Source organism: the organism of the source record quoted next, unplaced genomic scaffold (genome assembly GCF_019419815.1).
Source record: "Pyrus x bretschneideri cultivar Hongxiangsu unplaced genomic scaffold, Pyrus_bretschneideri_v1 Contig7, whole genome shotgun sequence".
Lineage (NCBI taxonomy): Eukaryota > Viridiplantae > Streptophyta > Magnoliopsida > Rosales > Rosaceae > Pyrus > Pyrus x bretschneideri.
The window spans coordinates 10,583,341-10,598,324 of NW_025999809.1; the positions used below are offsets into that span (position 1 = coordinate 10,583,341).

Sequence of the window (14,984 nt, forward strand, 5' to 3'; positions counted from 1 at the left end):
GAGATTTTTTCCGATTTTTTGAGGGACGGATGGACAGGGAGAGAGAGAGAGAGGGCAGAGAGCATGCCGTGCGTTTTTTGGGGTTAACGGGTTACCCCACGGGGTTGGTGGGCAGAGGATGCCTGAGGGAGGTATGGGAGAGGAGAGGGTTTTCAGTTTTGTCCCCTGATTCAACAGGTAAAACACTGTTCAGAAATCATTGTTTATTGTTTGGTTTTCCATTTGCTTTGATAAAACTGTGATTGACTTTTTTTTTGTTTCAATAAAATTGTAATGGATGTTTATAGCCTGTTTAGTTGGGTGTTAGGAAGATAGGTCTGTTTAGTGCACTGTTTCGTACACTGTTAGAGTCAGATTTGTGTCTTTTTAACTTAGGGGGTTGCACTGTGCTCATTTCTGTGTTTCTTCATGCTTTGCTGCTGTTTTCTTGTCAACAAATCGAATTGAGGTTCCTTTTCTGCTTTACATCCTTTGAATATCCCTCTGTTGCTAGATTATTTCTCCATGCTTTGTTGCTTCTGTATTTGTGTGATAAGGATGTTAGAAGGCTCTTTTACTTATTGTTTTGCTCCTCTGTTGATGGATTTTTTTGCAATTCTTGGTTGCTTATGTATTTCTGTGATAAAGTTTTAAATTTTATTCTTGACATGTATGCAGATCAAACACAAGTCTTGACAATTGGTTGTAGGAAGCCCTCTGTGCTCAAGGTAAACAATTGCCTTTCCCCCTTTTTTTAATTTTTGAATTACAAGAAAGGTTTGAATTTGAGCCTCGGATTCGAAGATTACTGCTTCTTATAGTTTTAATTTTATTTTCCAGTAGAAAATGTAGAATTTGGAGATTTTCTGATTTGACTGCATCCCTCTTTTTCTTCAGTCAAAACCCTAGAGACGATTGCAAGCGGGTGGACAGTGACGTGAGCGACGAAGGTGGGTAATTTCTGCAATTCTTGCCCTTTTAATTTTGTAATAAAATTAGGAATTGTTGCTACTGAACTGAGTTGTGCGGATGAAGGAGAAATGGAAAATCCGGAGTTATGCCCAAAATGGATAGCTTTGCTGACTATGGAGAAAGCTTGCTTATCTACTATCTCTCTTGAAGGTCTGAGTCTGTGTTGAAGCTTATGGTTTTCTGGTTCTGATACATATTTTTATGCATTACTTAGTCAGGATCTCAAACTTATGGCCTGTACTTTCAGAAACCACTGGTGCGGTAAGGAAGTCGGGGGGCAACTTTAAGGAAAAATTACGAGAGCTTGGAGGTCTTGATGCTGTATTTGAGGTGACCATGGATTGCCATTCCAATATGGAGGTGTGAACCTGTTATGTTTGTTTGATCTCACTGTGTGTTTCATTAAATGTTAAAAGAATACCAAGGGACTGTAATGCTTTAAATAGTTATGAGAGATATTTACTTCACTGTGCTACTTCATCTATAATTTCTTGGTTCACTATGTAAATAATAAATTTCTGTGAAAAAATAATGCATGTGATGGTAAAGAACCAAAATGATGGTGTGCAGCCTTAGTTGTATCTAGATTCACAAGTTTCTTCTGTTCTGTAACCTATATATTTCTTCAATTTACGAGCAACACTGACTACACTTTGGTAGTTTTATAGTAACAAATGGACAGTTATCCATTTGCCTTTGGATAGCGTCATCTTCTTTATTGTTCGTTGTAGTTCCTGATTTTCTTCTTGGAGTAACATGAGTGGTTTTGCATGCTAACAATATCACTTCTCAGTCATTGATTTGTTTTCTTTACTTATTATGTGCACATCATACACATTGAGTTATGATAACCAAAATTCCTTCGACATAATATAACCTTTCCATTTATATACTTACCTTTTCCATTTGAATCCTGGGGTCCATATGGTACTCAATTGTTATTGGGGAAATTGCCTTACTAAGCACCAGAAATTAATATGCAGGGTTGGCTAAAAGGAAGCTCGCATTCTATTTGGGAAAATGAAAACGGCATGGTGCGGAGCCTGGTTCTGCTTTTGAAATGTTTGAAGATCATGGAAAATGCCATATTCCTAAGTAAAGAGAATCAGGTATTTAAATGTGGTTTAGCCTCCCTCTCTGTCCCTCCCTCCTCAGTCCGCTGGTCTGCTTTCTCTCTTTCGCACGCTTTTCTTCTCCTTTTTAGACTTTACAATGAAGTGATTGAGCTTAAGGGCAATATCCGATTTTTCTGCAGATGTAGACCTTTGAATCAAACTGAAATTTCAAGTGGATCTGGTTTCGTTGTTGAATTCGAATCCTCCCTAAATAACGAGCTGCAGATCATTTGTTCTGATTCCTCAAAAAAGCAGTTCAAGTTTGACCATGTCTTCAGACCTGAGGACAACCAAGGTAGTTGAGAATGCATACCGATTTTGTAATTGCACTGTCTAATACTCCACAGTTGATTTTGTTACGATGGATAACAGTGCTCAGTTTTTTTGTTGTTGATATTTTCGGCCTATGGTCTGATTGACATTGGGTTTGCTCGAGTTTACAGGTCTATGTGTGCAGCAAGCAAAATCCTTTCATTCATATGAGCTTCTTGGGCCTCTACCTTCACAGCAGCTTACCTAAAATGCTTTTTCAATATGTCGATGTGTCTGAAGCGTCTATGAGAATCTCAAACTTAATAAATAATTTCCTGCAGATCAAAAAGCTTGATGGCTCTGAGTTCCGAAATGCTTTTGACTGTCAATCTGTTCGTGTATGAATCTTACAAGTTGAAAATTTATTTTCTTTCCTCCTGTATTTTTGTTTATCTTTTGCTCTGTTGGGTTTTTTTTCCAATAACTCGAAGGGCCAAAAGGTATTCCCTTTTCATATTCTTCTCTCCCAATTTCTTTAGGGTTAATTTCAATTTTCTTATGCTATTTGCATGGGGCTTTTTAGGGTTCAGCTATTTGATTTCACAGATTCATTTCAGACACAGTAAATAGGTACATTTTAAATTCGTATTTCATAACTTGGTTGCTTGATTGTCGATTCGTTACAACAGAAGTGAACTTTTTCTTTCAATAATTTAATCTGATGTAACTCTGTTTTTGTTCTCTCATGTCTAGGTTGGTCAAGGACATAGGGAGAAGAGCACTTTGGAAATGGGTACGAAAGGAAATAAACTTGCTAACTGCATTGGCATATATTGTTCTGGTTTTTCTTTGACAAGTTAACTTGCTCTCTCTTTGCAGTAAGGTGCACAAATCTGGGAAAAGCATGACAGGGGAAAGCTGGGATATTGTTGTGGATGAGGAGACCTATTATGAGTAAGAGTCTTTACTTGGTTCTGGTTCTGTCTGCATATAGTATGTTGAAGCAGTCAAAAGGATTTCAGGGGAACCAAATATAAATAATTTAGATTACATCTTCTGGTATTGCTCTTACTGTAAAAGTAATTTTGATCTTTCACTTTTTGATTAAGGGCTGAGCCGCATTACGGGTGGGCAGATGTCTTTGGTGACTCTAGCCAATTGCTGTCAATTAAACCTCGAGAATGGCCACCTGGCGTCTACCCTGCCCTTGATTTTGGATCATCGTCGCCTTCGGTTGATGAACCACCAGATGAATTTTCTCCAATATCGTGCGACTCAGAGTTTTTTGTATGTGTTTATCCGTATTTTTGTGCTCTGAATAATTCTAATCAAATTCCATTGCTCCTAAGCTAAGGTCAGAATTTGTAGCATATAAGGGAAGGTTAGGAGATACTTGCCAATTATCCAAAGCTGGATATTAAGGTCTTTAAGCTTAATATCTTTTTGTATGTGTAGCATCTGCTTGGAAAAGGTTTCAACTTTAATGTCTGTATATGTTATTACTCTTCACTGATTGTCAAGAACTAGGATTAAAGAAAAGCATCCTTTAAAGTTTAAACTGGAAGGGGGCAAGCTCTAAATTACAGGTGAAATGAAACTAGAGATATATAGTCTTATGATTTGTGTCTAAAAACATAATAAAGGATGTTACGTCCATCCATGATAATAATTAGATTGTTATTTATGTGGTTATGAGTTTCAAGTCTCTTTGATTAAACATTTTCGTTCTCACTCAGGGGTTCACCATGAACCACCTCTTTTTGATCACCTATTATACTTGAATATGATTTTCAATTTGTTGGTGCTACAGCAAAAACATGTCCTTAACTGTGAGAGGAATCCTCCTTTGTGACTTTGGTTACCTATTTATGGTGAATATGATTTTCTTAGCTTATTATCAGGACAATGTTAATTTCACTTGATTATTTCACATTTTCCAGGTCAATCTTTGATTTTGAGTCTTTCCGAAAGCTGCTATCATCTCCAAAATCCTTATTCTGGTATGTAGATAGCTGCTAAGTGCTGCGGCTCACTAAGTTTGGCCTCATGCCTTCATTGCAGCATGCCCTCTGTGACAAGTAAGCATTATAATTCCACTTTGTGGATTGATATTAAGTTGGCTTATGGAATAATATAAGGTTGTGTTATGGTTGAACATTTCGACATTCTTTATAGGTAGGGTTATTTTTTTCTTTGTGAAATTTTGACCTCTTGCTTTTCAGTTAAGAAGCCCGATTACTGTTGCAATTTTATAGTGTGTTACTAATAAATATTCGTACATTATTTTAATTAACCAAATTTTCTAGGAAAATGGCTTTTGTGAATTGTGGTTAGACATAGTATTTGAATTTTTTTTTTCCTGTTGAAAATTGCATGGCACAGTTAATAATTTCTCTATCATTATTTTGTTTGATAAATTAGCTTCTCTATCAAATTTGAAGTCTGAATATGCCAATAGAACCATATAATTATAATAGTTGGGCCAGTTTCTGCTAATCTTTTTGTGACTTTTTAATGGGTATATTGTTCCATTGCTTTCTTGCAGGTATATATATTTTGGCTATTTGGGAATGTGAATGAATACGCAAGGTCTTGATGATACTATGTAGGTACAATTTTAAACTTTTAGTGTTTACAATCTGATACCTCATTGACCATGGGTTTGATTCTACTATATCCCGTTAGTTTGATTCTAATATCAGTGAGAGTACTAACCTTCTTGTTGAAAAACGCCCACTAGACTTGTTCTTTAATGTAACCAATGGCAATAGACTAAACTAGCAAATATAGAAAACTTAGAAACACACAAGAATTATACTGGTTCGGCAGAACTTTTGCCTACGTTCAGTTGTGATTTCTCTACCTAGAGAAATCACTGCTCGTTTGATTAATAATAGAGATTATAGAACTTTTGCAAACCCTTGAACTAATCTCAAAACTCTCGGCTGTCTCTGGCTGTTTTTCTCTCTAAAAATTAAGCCTTGCCGCACCCTATTTATAGGCATAGGGTCGGCTTACATGTCCCAAGGCTGATTGAATTCCTATTTCTAAGTGTAGTCGGAAATTACACTTGTCCAAATCCAAATAGACTTCTAGAAATCCAAACCGAAATTGAATAAGGAAAACTGAAATTCTTTCCTAATCCCTCTAGGACAAGAATCGGTATACCTCTAATTTTCCTAAAACAAGCCCAAACCGACTAGGACATATTTGACGAACCAAAATACCTAACAATCTCCACCTTGGTGAGTGAAACCAAGTCTTGATCGTTGCACCCCAGAGTATCCTTGAACTTTCTTGAAGCATCTCTGGAATCTTCAAGATTCTTCACCTTGGCAATCTTCTCCTTGCTTCATTGCACCTCAAGTGAGGAGGTGCTTCAATTTGATCAATCAACGAGATTGATCAAGTGCAAGCAATGCTTGAATTTCTTGGCAGGCACTATCTTTGTAAGGAAATCTGCAACATTGTCATCCATATGAATCTTTTCAATCCAAATCTCCTTAGACTCCACCCAATCTCTAATTCTGTGATACCTTGCTTCAATATATTTTGATCTTCCAGAAAAAAAACTCGATTCTTTGCCAAGTGAATGGCACTTTGACTATCACACTTCAGCTGCACACAATCTTGAGTGACTCCCATTTGACTTACCAAGCCACTAAGCCAAATTGCTTACTTTCCAGCTTCGGCCAATGCAATATACTCTGCCTCGGGTCGACAAAGCTGTAATTGGTTGCAGTAGTGCCCTCCAATTGATTGGTCCTCCTGCGCATGTAAACACATAACCAGAAGTTGACCCTATCTTTGTCCAAGTTCCCTGCATAATCGGCATCCACATATCCAAACACCCCTACATTTTCTTTTTGACTCTCAAACATAATCCTTTTGTCGCCAAGAACCCTTAAAATAACGCAAAATCCACTTGATTGCATCCTAATGTTGATTTCCTGGATTTGCCATGTATTTGGAAACGACACTGATTGCTTGAGCTATGTCGGGACGTGTGCATACCATTGCATACATGAGGCAGCCCACGACATTAGCATAAGGCATCTTCTTCATTACTTGTTGCTCTTCCTCTGACATAGGACACTGCTGCCCGCTTAACCTGAATTGAGCCGCCAAAGGAGTCGAAACTACCTTTGCTTCTTGCATGTTGAACTTCTGAAGAACCTTCTGAATATACTTGGCTTGTGATATCTAAATCCTTCTAGCAGTCCCATATCTTTGAATTTCCATGCCAAGGATCTTCTGTGCAGCACCTAGATCCTTCATATCGAACTCCTTGCTCAACATCTTTTTCCAGTCTTGAATTCTAGACTTGTCTTGACAAGCAATTAGCATGTCATCCACATATAGCAATAGCAATATGATCATCCCATCTTAGTACGCATGATAGTACACGCAACAGTCATATAAACACCTTCTAAAATTGATTTTCAGCATTAATGAATCAAACCTCTTGTACCACTGTCTTGGAGACTGTTTCAGGACATTCAACATCAAACACTCTTCTGTTATTTCTACTAATCTGTAGGTTTATTGGGATATCTGTGCAGGTTAGTCAGTCAGTGTGTCATGGGATGCTTGGGTGCCTATATTGTTAGTCCTGAGTGATTCTGCCTAATTGGTGATCTTAGATACATACGAACAGTCATTCGTGATTGATTTTGCCGGGTATAAACATTTGAATCGAACCATAGAGTAATTGTGTTGTAATTAGTGACTCAATGTTTTGCTTCTGTCGTCAAATTATGTAGCAGTGGCCAAATATAAACATTTGAAATAACATTGCTTAAAAGAGTGGTTTTAATCCGAACTCAATTCTTTTCGGGGACATATTGTAAGTTGATTCACATTCTGGGATGTAATATAGTTGGCGTGTTGGGGCTGATCGTGGAGATTCTGTTTACACTGTAATTGCTGTTGTAAAGAGCCCCTATATGCTGCTTAAAGGCTGGTATCGACTGATTCATGATCTGATTACTCGAGAAGGTCCATTTCTTGAAATAGCTTGCATCCTTATTGCTGGTTTGACAATCACTATGTGGGTAATTGTGATTGTTTCTGTTGAAAAAAACCCGCACACTAGACCTTGTTCTTTGATGTAACCAATGGTAATAGACTAAACTAGCAAATATAGAAAACTTGGAAACACACAAGACTTATACTGGTTTGGCAGAACTTATGCCTACGTCTAGTTGTGATTTCCCTAGGTAGAGAAATCACCGCTTCTTTGATTAATAATAGAGATTACAGAACTTATGCAAACCCTAGAACTAATCTCAAAACTCTCTGCTGTTTGGCTGTTTTCTCTGTGCTGAAAAACAGCCTTGCCGCACCCTATTTATAGATATAGGGTTGGCTTACATGTCCTTTACAGATTATAATACCTATTCTAAGTGGAATAGGAAATTAGACTTCCTTTCCAATTCCAAATAGACTTCTAGGATTTCTAATCTAAATTGAATCAGGAAACTAAGATTCTTTCCTAGCCCTTTTAGGAGAAGAATTGGTGCACCCTTTCCCTAAAACAATCCTAAACAGAAAAGGACACAAACTGACGAGCCAAAAACTAACAATCTCCACCTTGGTGAGTCAAACCAAGTCTTGATCGTTTGCACCCCAGAGTATCTTTGAACCTTCTTGAAGTAGCTCTGGAAAACTTCAAGAGTCTTCACCTTGGCAACCTCCTTCTTGCCTCATTGCACCTCAGGTGAGGAGGTGCTCCACTTTAATCAATCAACGAGATTGATCAAGTTCAAACAATGCTTGAACTTCTTGGCCGGCACTATCTTTGTAAGGAAATCTGCGGCATTGCCATCCGTATGAACCTTTTCAATCTAAATTTCCTTAGACTCCACCCAATCTCTGATTCTGTGATACCTTGCTTCAATGTGCTTTGATCTTCCAGAAAAAATCTGATTCTTTGCCAAGTGAATGGCACTTTGACTATCACACTTAAGCTTCACACAATCTTGAGTGATTCCCATTTGACTTACCAAGCCACTAAGCCAAATTGCTTCCTTTCCAGCTTCGGCCAATGCAATATACTCTGCCTCTGTGGTCGATAAAGCTATAATTGGTTGTAGTAGTGCCCTCCAACTGATTGGTCCCCCTGCGCATGTAAACACATAACCAGAAGTTGACCTTCTCTTGTCCAAGTCCCCTGCATAATCGGCATCCTCATATCCTAACACCCCTGCATTTTCCTTTTGCTTCTCAAACATAATCCTTTGTCGCCAAGAACCCTTCAAATAACGCAAAATCCACTTGACTACATCCCAATGTTGCTTTCCTGGATTTGCCATGTATCTGGAAACGACACTGATTGCTTGAGCTATGTCAGGACGTGTGCATACTATTGCATACATGAGGCAGCCCACGGCATTAGCATAAGGCACCTTCTTCATTTCTTGTTGCTCTTCCTCGGACGTAGGACACTGTTGTCCACTTAACCTGAAGTGAGCTGCCAAAGGAGTCGAAACTACCTTTGCTTCTTGCATGTTGAACTTCTCAAGAACCTTCTGAATATACTTGGCTTGTGATATCCAAATCCTTCCGGCGGTCCTATCTCTCTGAATTTCCATGCCAAGGATCTTCTGTGCGGCACCTAGATCCTTCATGTCGAACTCCTCGCTCAACATCCTTTTCAAGTCTTGAATTCTAGACTTGTCTTGACAAGCAATTAACATGTCATCCACATATAGCAATAGCAATATGATCATCCCATCTTGGAACACATGATAGTACACACAACAGTCATACAAACACCTTCTAAAATTAATTTTCAGCATGAATGAATCAAACCTCTTGTACCACTGTCTTGGAGACTATTTCAGGCCATACAGGGACTTCCTTAGTTGACATACTAGGTTTTCTTTCCCATATTCAACAAACCGTTCTGGTTGAGCCATGAATATTGTCTCCTCTAAATCCCCATGAAGAAACGCTGTCTTCACATCCATCTGCTCAATCTCCATGTCATGCTGAGCTGCCATTGCTAAAAGCAATCGGATAGAAGTATGCTTGACTACAGGTGAAAAGATCTCATCATAATCCACCCCTTCCTTTTGCGAGTACCCCTTAGCCACGAGCCTTGCTTTGAATCTCACGGCATCTTGTTCATGTAGTCCTTCCTTTTTCCTAAATACCCACTTGCATCCAACTAGCTTTTTGTCTTTGGGTTTAGGAACCAACTCCCAAACAGAGTTCTTGTAAAGAGACTCCATTTCCTCTGTCATAGCACTTATCCAACTATCTCGCTCATCACTCGCTATAGCTTCTCGATAAGTAGTCGGATCTCCTTGACTAATGTTAAGAGCATAATTAACTTCGTTTTGGTCAAACCCAAACCTGTCAAGTTTCTTCTTGTTCCACTTAGGTTTGTCCAGTGCTATGCATCTTTGGAATGCAGGTGGATTGTTGGGTGGAGTTTGACTCCTTTGGGATATCTGGCGGATTGGAGTACCTTCAATCTGTCCTGTTTCTTGCTCCACCTGATTCCTAACTGGTGAATGATGCTGATGCTCTTCTTCTTCCTCAAAACCATCAGATTCGGCTTCTTGCTCAATTTGCTCCACCTGAGCTTCTTCTTCATCTGAACTGATTAGCGGAATCTTTGTTGCTTCAATTTCAGCATCATCCTTCTTCTCCCTACTGCTCTCGACTTTATTCAGAGGCATGGTTGTCTCATCAAAGACAACATCTCGACTGACAACCTTTTTCCTGTTGTTGAAATCCCAAAGCTTGAAACCCTTCACTCCTTTCTCAAAACCTAGGAATATGCAAAGTATAGACTTCGGTTTTAGCTTGGACCTTTCATCACTTGGAATATGTGCATAAGCACTACAGCCGAACACCCTGAGCTTGGAATAATCCACCGGCTTCTCAGACCATACCTCTTCTGCACTCTTAAAACCGAGAACTGTAGATGGTGATCTGTTAATCAAATAACTTGCATGATTAACAGCCTCTGCCCAAAAACTATCAGGCAATCCTGCATGAAATCGCATGCTCCTTTCTCTTTCCATGAGAGTTCGGTTCATCCTCTCAGCAGCTCCATTTTGTTGGGGATTCTTCTTTACTGTGAAGTGCCTTATGATGCCTTCCTGCTTGCAGTAATCGGTGAACTCCTTACTTGTATATTCACCTCCATTGTCACTTCTCAGATACTTGATCTTTCTTCCAGTTTGATTCTCGGTTTCTGTTTTCCATTCCTTGAACTTTGCAAAAACCTCGGATTTCTGCTTCATGAAATAAATCCAAACCTTCCTAGAAAAATCATCCATGAAAGTAACAAAATACCTGGCTCCACCATTTGATTTAGTTGGAGCAGGACCCCAAACATCTGAGTGAATATAGCTGAGTCGCTCCTTACTTCGGCTATCTGCACTGCTACTTGCGAATGATACCTTTCTTTGCTTCCCAAGAACACAGTATTCACAAAAGTCCAGTTTGCAAGCTGACACGCCTTCCAACAGGCCTTGCTTGTGTAATTCTTGCAATCCCTTCTGGCTTATGTGCCCGAGCCTATGATGCCATAGTTCAGTCTTGTCTTCTATACTTTGATTTACAGAAACAGCTGCTCCCCCGACTATTGTGGTCCCAATTAACTTATACAACTTATTGGGTTGTAGGTCACCCCGCATTACCACTAGCGATCCTTTGGTTACCCTGAGTCTTCCTTTTTTAGACTTGTACCCATAACCGGCCTCATCTAAAGTACCCAAGGAAATCAAATTCTTTCTTAGTCTAGGGACATACCTGACGTTCCCCAAAGCTCGTATCATCCCATCGAACATTCTGATTCGAACAGTGCCGATTCCTCTTACAGGACATGAAGAATCATCCCCCATTAAGACTTCCCCGCTGCTGACTTCTTTGTAAGTATCGAACCATTCTTTTACTGCACACATATGAAACGTGCATCCAGTATCCAAAATCCAATTGAAAGCCTTGGAGTCCGATGTTACCGAAAGAAGTTCCCCGTCACTCTCATGTTCGGTGACTGCACTAGCGGAACCTGAGCTTCCTTCCATCTTGGCTTTCTTTTCTTTCCAAATCTTGCAGTTCCTCTTCCAATGATCGGCTGAACCACATTCGAAGCAACCTTCCTTCTTTTCCTTTTTCTTCTTGGATTTTGACCTACCTCTGTTGCCAGTTTTCTCTTCCCTTGTCTTTTCCCGCCCCCTCTCCTTGCCTTTGGCATAAAGGCCTTGAGAGCTTTCAGTTATATCATCTAGTTTAGCATATGACTGAAGAGCTTGAATTACGTCTTCAAGCTTCAAGGACTCTTTTCCAAACATTAGAGTTGTTCGAAAGTGCTTGAAAGACGAAGGTAGAGACCTTAGCAGGATGATAGCCATATCATCATCTTTGTAAGTTTCTTCGACTTTCTGAAGATTAGCTATGCAATTCTGGAACCTGCATACGTGATCTTCAATATCACCTCCTTCTTCTAGTCGAAGCCCGAATAGTTCATCCTTTAGAAAAAGTTTATTGGACACGGTTTTTCCCATATAAACATTCTCCAATTTTTCCCATGCTTCCTGGGCAGACATCTTTTTGGTGATGTGTGACCGAACTGATCTTGTGAGATGGATCTCGATGGAACTCTTGGCCTTCTTGAGAACCTTATTCCATGCTGCTTCTGTCATGCTTTCCGGCTTCTTACCATCAAGTGCATCATCCAAATCCTGCTGTATCAGTACGTTCTTCATCATCCTTTGCCAGTCCGTGAAGTCATCCTTGCCGTCAAAGGGTTTTAACGCAGGTCCTTGATCCGCATTCATCTTCCCTTTTAACATCGTAGAACACCTTGATCCTAGCTCTTGATACCAATTGTTGAAAAAAACCCGCACACTAGACCTTGTTCTTTGATGTAACCAACGGTAATAGACTAAACTAGCAAATATAGAAAACTTGGAAACACACAAGACTTATACTGGTTCGGCAGAACTTATGCCTACGTCCAGTTGTGATTTCCCTAGGTAGAGAAATCACCGCTTCTTTGATTAATAATAGAGATTACAGAACTTATGCAAACCCTAGAACTAATCTCAAAACTCTCTGCTGTTTGGCTGTTTTCTCTGTGCTGAAAAACAGCCTTGCCGCACCCTATTTATAGATATAGGGTTGGCTTACATGTCCTTTACAGATTATAATACCTATTCTAAGTGGAATAGGAAATTAGACTTCCTTTCCAATTCCAAATAGACTTCTAGGATTTCTAATCTAAATTGAATCAGGAAACTAAGATTCTTTCCTAGCCCTTTTAGAAGAAGAATTGGTGCACCCTTTCCCTAAAACAATCCTAAACAGAAAAGGACACAAATTGACGAGCCAAAAACTAACAGTTTCAAGTATCGTGTTGGCAGTTTTTATGAACATTTTAATTGGATTGTATGCATCAGTTGTAGTATATCAGGTTTGCTTATCAGTTGTAGTATAATCATTGTAATCTCATTGGCCCTTCATGACAAGTAAAGTTATACATTTTTTAACCGTTTGGAAATGCAAGGGAGATCTTAGGAAAGGTGTGGTTCATGATTGTAATGATGGCTGAATTTGATGAGTACACGAATGATCGGCTGTATCTTCAAGAGGGATCAATCTTTCCAAAGTTAATGACTTTCTTGCTTATGAAATATTGTTCCTTAAGCTCGTTCAGTTTTACCGCAGAAAGTCACTTTCAGAAAGCGAGCAGACTTTCTTCTTATCTAATATCTTGGCCATTTCCATCAATCAGTAACCATGTGTTATGCCTGACAGCTTCAATCCTCTTGATTCCCATGTATGGCTTGAATCCTATATAATTGGCCATTGGGAATGAAAAGCCGTTTCATTGCTGTATTTTTACCCTTTTTGGTTGTATCATGTGAAATTATGTGTCGCTTTGGAATATCTATTTTTTCAGAAATACGCTTTGATGAGCTTTTAGACTTTTAGAAGGTTCAATATTAAAATGAAATCAATATGCACAATGAATGATTCGAGAGGTCTCAATTGAGTTTTATCGATATTAATAACAAAAAACCTTGATATTTTAGTATAACTAGTGACAATGAACAATTTGATACAAAACTGTTCAAATTCGTGGATTTGGGTAAGAAACTACGAAATCTTGATATTTTCTTTCGGTTTTAAGATCTGAAATGGACATGCATGTACTTTTCTTTGTGAGATATAAGAAATTGAGAAATTTTTTGTTTATCATTCTGAAGTAGGAGGGGTATTGTCAGAAATAAGAGAATTAGTAATTTTAATCAATTTAATAAATTAAGAATACAGAGGTAGTGATCTACAAAAAAATATGTTAATAAATTGGTTAATGGGTTTTCAGTTCAGTGTTATTATTGGCTTTGATGCTTTTGTTTGACTTATGTGTATGATAGAATTGATGTTCTGTATATGTGAGCTTGCTTAAAATAAAGTTAGGAAACATCATTCCTTTTTTTTTTTTGAAATACTCTGAAGTATAGCTAGGAAACATCTTTCCTTTTATATTTGGGCAAACATTTATGTCCTACACTATTAACTTTCTTTAATGCTTGCTTTGGATTTTACAGGTTGTTTTTAAAGTTTGGCACTAAATTGCTTTTTCATTGTTAATACATGTTAATTGTGATTCAGTTGTTTTTTCAATCATGTAGGGAGACGCAATCTAATCGACAGTAAAAGATGTTGACTATGCTTTACTTGATAAAAAAAAAAAAGAAACTGAATGTGTGTATTATGAGAAGAAGCGGAGAGCAATTTGTCTCAGTTTTGGAATTAAAGAAGCTAACTCAAGGTGCTAACTTTGAATTTTCTGGAAATATCTTTTTTTTATTTATTATTATTAATTATTTTAGACGTAGGAATTCTCCATGTTTTATCTGGTAGTTGAAAATATAAATTTGGGACTTCTTCCATTTAGATATTTGGGAGTTTGAATTTATAAATATGGATTTGTGTTTGTTTGCCCAGCAGATATTTCAAAGTTGGAGGAGGCATTGTGGATTAATAATAGGAAATATGATGCTATGTGGTGTTGGGAAATGCAAAGTGCTTGTGCATTTTGCACTCTGGACCAGAATGAGGCAAATGTTCCAAAAGGTGTTGCAGTGCTTCTAGAAGGCTTTCAATGAGGTACTTTCACTTACAAATCTCAAAGAAACTATATTTGTTTTTTTCAACTTTTGATGTGTAATAAGGAGGGTAATGAGATTGACTAAATAATTTGTAATATGGGTTTAATGACTTATAAAATTGCAATTTCAAAGATCTTAAATTACAGCTTGGTTATCCATTTTTGAAATTCCTGTGCAGAGTAATTGATAGATATAATGTTATTTGAAAATTGTTATTACTGTGATTGTGCAGTGCTTACTATGTATTTACTTAGCTTAATTATAAATTACAGGTGGTTGCAAGTTAGAATTTTATTCATGCAGAGAAGTGTATCTCATTACAAGGAACTTAATCCAACAGAATATTTACTACTTTTAAAAGCATTTTGTGAACTCCAAGCTCAAGTCAATCTTTAATTTTCATCTACTTTTTATTTATCTATGTCTAGGTGATTTACATGGTTTGTAACCATTAAATCACCCAACGTTATATTTACAATTGTGTTTCTGAATGTTGATATCAATTAAAATACTATTATTCAAGTTATTA

The 14,984-nt window shown here is 37.9% G+C and overlaps 1 long non-coding RNA gene across 12 annotated transcripts; it reads left to right on the forward strand.

The window, feature by feature from the left end:
• The first annotated feature begins 1 nt into the window (after position 1).
• Positions 2-14,984, forward strand: LOC103938132. 12 transcript variants are annotated; one of them, XR_007254384.1, is made up of 17 exons: positions 2-177; positions 658-707; positions 877-929; positions 1,015-1,101; positions 1,199-1,311; positions 1,935-2,060; positions 2,207-2,361; positions 2,510-2,818; positions 2,902-2,948; positions 3,072-3,111; positions 3,198-3,272; positions 3,428-3,605; positions 4,259-4,396; positions 4,864-4,927; positions 13,976-14,115; positions 14,295-14,453; positions 14,728-14,984. It is a non-coding gene; the product is annotated as an uncharacterized LOC103938132 (long non-coding RNA). The 12 variants fall into 12 exon arrangements; XR_007254382.1 differs by having other exon boundaries at positions 2,510-2,716; XR_007254388.1 differs by having other exon boundaries at positions 2,510-2,716; positions 2,909-2,948.